This window comes from Oreochromis niloticus, linkage group LG14, assembly GCF_001858045.2.
Source record: "Oreochromis niloticus isolate F11D_XX linkage group LG14, O_niloticus_UMD_NMBU, whole genome shotgun sequence".
Classification (NCBI taxonomy): domain Eukaryota; kingdom Metazoa; phylum Chordata; class Actinopteri; order Cichliformes; family Cichlidae; genus Oreochromis; species Oreochromis niloticus.
This window is the reverse complement of record NC_031979.2, coordinates 3,940,030-3,944,493: the sequence shown is the minus strand read 5'-3', so window position 1 is coordinate 3,944,493 and position 4,464 is coordinate 3,940,030. Positions and strand designations below refer to the sequence as shown.

The 4,464-nt window shown below is 39.3% G+C and overlaps 1 long non-coding RNA gene across 1 annotated transcript; it reads right to left on the bottom strand.

The window, feature by feature from the left end:
- Positions 1–2,482: 2,482 nt before the first annotated feature.
- Positions 2,483–3,951, bottom strand: LOC112842200 (uncharacterized). The gene is made up of 2 exons (XR_003213922.1): positions 3,737–3,951; positions 2,483–3,468 (listed from the first exon to the last, which is right to left on the bottom strand). It is a non-coding gene; the product is annotated as an uncharacterized LOC112842200 (long non-coding RNA).
- Between the last annotated feature and the right edge of the window lie 513 nt (positions 3,952–4,464).

Sequence of the window (4,464 nt, the reverse complement as noted above, 5' to 3'; positions counted from 1 at the left end):
CAAACACTGAAAAAGAGGTACCACTGCTGCTGAAATACACTTCAAAATTACTACTGTACAATGGAGGAAATTGTAGTTTAGACAAAAGCCAGAGAAAAAGGAGCATTCTGTCAATAAAAGGACTGGTAATTACAGTAGGAAAAAAGCAACTATCACATCTAATCCTGCATCTCTAACTGACTTCCCAACCCAAATCCTCCTCACTCTCTGTCTCACACACACACATACACACGAACACACACACACACACACACACACACACACACACACACACACACAGTCATAAACAAACACAAAGCTTCTCCCCCTGTAATAACAGCTTACGGAGAAACATTGTATAGTCACATAATAGCCATGTTATAATTTACTCTAACAACTCTAATTATGCCTCTTATTGATTCAGACACACATTTTAATAGGAGCAGCCACACCTCTTGTATTACCAACCATTGAAGGTGGTCAATGGTGAACATTTGAAGCTTCTCCTCCTCTTCATCCTGGATGGATGTGTCCCTGACAGTGTAATTTGTTGCTCCGATTCTGAGGCCATTGTAAACATCACACAACAACTATCATTTTAGCACTCAGAAAGACCTTGTTCGCCAACCACTCCACTGCAGTCCTCCCCTCCATTCTACCCCAATCCAAACATCCCCATCCACAACTGAAAAGGAGACGGGGAGAGCGGTGACAACAAAAGCTAAAGAAAAAAAACATTGTTTATTATTGCCTGTGCCTGAGTGGGTCAATCTGTGTTTGTCAGCAATAGCTCACCTCATTTTGTTTCTAATTGCAAGTGATGGATTTCGAGTCCAGGTTGTCAGGAAGGAGTAGTTTTACACGAGTCTCTGGTATGACTGTACATTTACTTTTTTACTTTCTGGTTCCTTGATCTTCCACGGCTATTCATTATTAATAAAACCTTTGAACATTCACTTCACTTTACTTTGTTAGTGTTTTTGTAAGCAGAGGCAGATGATTTGTCACATGCTGCCTTTGAGCATGGACAATGATGCGAGCTGTAACAGTTCCTGTAGTACCTCCCTTATTTGTTTTTTCCAACTTTGTCACTAAAAACATTTGATCTTTCTTGATCATCGTGATCATCATGATTTATGAAGGTGAAATGGCTAGTTATTGTTTCACCAAACTTGGAAAGTCAGGTTTTACAAGTGTACCAGTGGGGTTTTTTCACACTACACTCTCGGCAACAGTAAATCTTCTCCAGCTGATCGTGCTGACTTTTCTACTGCCTGGCCTGTAATCCCAGAGGAGCTACTGAGGAATGAGCTGGAGCTGTTCCAGCAATCATCATAGCGAATGTGAGAAATTTGGACAATAATATGGGTGAGCTTGGTGAGCTGATAAAGACCAGAGGGAACACAGTGAGTGCAGTTTGATGTGCTTCATGGAGCATTGCAGTGTTATAGTGAGACATTGACAAACACTCATTTTGAGGTCCATAATATGACTGTACGTGACTTCAGGACCTCAGGTATAGGGATGTTAATCTGAGCAGCAAAAAGAAATGTCAAGGGATTGCACAAGTTGTGATTGAAATCTGGTGTACTCTTGGACAACACTGAGCTGCTGGCTGTTGAAATGCTTGGACTGCTCCCTGTTACAGTACTTGCTATGGCAAGTTATCACTATGTCACACAGACAATCAAAAATATCCTCAAAGTTCCTTCCATCACCTGACAATATCATTTAGGACAGCAGCACTCCAACCCCACCATATAAAGTGTGCAGAGGAAGCTGTTTCCCCTTCTTAAGTCACCTGATGGTCGACTAAGAGTCTTGTTCCATGGTCTTACCAAACTGTGGTGGTCTGCTTGGCCTGCTGGTACCTGCCAGATGCCTCTAGAGGCCCAAAAGCCACACAAGCTAGATAAGACTTCTTTTTCAGCTTGACAACTATCTCATTGATGCTGATGAAAAATTTTACAGGGCTACTACGCACAATGGAATTGTCCCCTGAAAAACATTTGCCAATTTGTCTATATTTCCCTGAAAAGCATGATAGTTTTGGCTTTTGATGAGTGAAATCCGATTTATTTATGAATGTTAAGTACTTTTGTACAAAATGCAAAGTATAGCTTATTTTTTTTAATCAGTTTTGAATTTTATAACAAAAGTGTGACTACATTTTTAATTTGCTCTCTTTTAACAATGTTCTTCCATAGGCCAAAGCTCTTCTATTTGGTATTCCACCTTTGCCCTTCTCTTACTCTATATCTCTGCTTGTTTGTAAACCTATCCACCATACATTTTAAAACCCTTTCCTTATCGCCATGTGATTCTGCTCTTCAACCTTTCATTTGTTTCTACCTTATGTCCTTGCTCCACAATCGCTTTAAAACCCTACCCTACATATGCCCCTTTTTCCCCATCCTTGCAATAATGTATTTGAATGCACTAGCAGAAAAAAAAAAAAGAATGAACACAGATAAAACACAGGTACATCGAGTACTTCTTGTGGTTATGGTGAACTCGCCATCAGAGCAAGTATTTTATTAGGATTTTTGCATAAAAGTTCTAATACATTCTGTCGTCATCTTTTCAAGGGCTAGACATAACAATAAAGTGCTGAGTGGGAAATGCAATTCACATCCATTTTGAGGGGTTTGGAGATGTCCTGGGCCATGGAGGTCATGTGAACATTCAACTCATTGCAGAAGCTGCAAGAAAAATACTTTGACCTTAACAAAGTTACCCCAAATCATCTCGTGCTAAAGAAATTGAATGATGAGTTACAAGTTGGACTAGAGTTCCCTGGAACTGTATGGAAACAAATTAGTGTCAAATTGGTCACAAATGCATATTATGTGAGCTGTAACTAAATATGAAGATTTAAATGTGTATAAGGATTTTGTGTGTTCTTAATTATAAACAGTCATTGTTGGTCCAGGAATGGTAAATGGATTTGTTTTTATATAGCACTTCTATACTCCATTGGAATACTCAAAGTGCTTTCTACAACATGCCTCACTCACCCATTCATACAAGCATTTTCCTATGCCTAAGCAGAAAAAACAGCTAGTGAACATTAACATTCACACACATTCATACTGCGATAGATGTGTGTGATGGATCTGAGCAACTTTGGGCTCAGTATCTTATATTCCCCTTCAATAAATGTCAAACTGGTTCTTATATAGTGCTCTTTACTCTAGCTTCTTACTTTGTCTCCCCAGTCTGTCGTGTGCTCTCATGTTCATTTATCCCCATGCTGGTGTCAAGGTTGTGTGTCCTTGTTTGAGTCTCAGTGTGTGACTTCCTGTTTTATTTTGTCAGTCCCTTGTCTCATGTGAATTGTGTTCAGTTTCGCTTCCCCTGTCTCAATATCCCTGATTTGTTCCCCAGCTGCCTCCGCTTCCCTGATCATCCTGTTGGGTGTTTATGGTCCCAGTCTCCCCTTGTCCTGTGCTGGGATGTCAGTTCTGTGCTCCTTGTTCTAAGCGGTGGCTGCAGCGCAGGAGATGGAAGGAGAAAGTACAGGTACATTTCAGTTCAATTTTAGTTGCTTTACACTGTAAGGTAACCATCCTACAATAATACCAAGCAAAACAGTTGTGATGGGTTGGAGGTAATGAGAGGAAAATTGGACAAAAGACAGAAAAACAAAAACCCATAAGGCCAGGTCAAGCAAAAACTGAATCAACTAAAGGAGACATAGGACCATAAATACATATGGTAACTGGACTAATACTTACATAATGCCTTTCTACTATACCTGAGCACTCACTCTGTCATGCACACAGTCACACTCCAACTGATGCATCGGGGTAATATGAGATTCAGTAGCCCAAGGACACTTCAACACGAGGATTGCATAGAATCGAGCCACTGCCCTTCTGATTGGATGACAAGCTCATTCTTGGCAGCTATGCCTCAAAAAGTAACAATAGTAAATTTGAGAACAGGTGGAACTAAAAAACACACATAAAAAAGTTTAGGCAACCATACAGATGGGAATCCAAAACAGGAACTAAAACAGCAAAAGATGCAAAAAGAAGAAAAGAAGAAAAGATGCAGAAGATGATGCGTATGCCAGGAAGTAATAGAACTGAAGCATGAAGAAACATGAACACAGGAAAATCAAGCAGAAAAAGACAAAAGAAGACTTGAATTAAGAGTAGTAAATTAATCTGAAAATATATAATAAACTAACTCCAGTTTATAATAACAACAACAACAACAACAAACTAATACTGTGTTATCAGACAATGCTTTTGTAAGGTATTTTCATGTCATGTCGTGCTTTGCCTAGGAAATACTCAGAATGTGGTATTTTCAGTGGAAATCTGTACAAAACAATGAGCTGAGTGAAACACCAGTTGGGTGATATCGCTTACGACTTTGTCACCATAAGAGTCACATTTTTACATTCTATGTTGTGATTTTTTATTTATAATCAACATCAACTTCTGATATCCCCACGAAAACTGGAAAAATTTGACA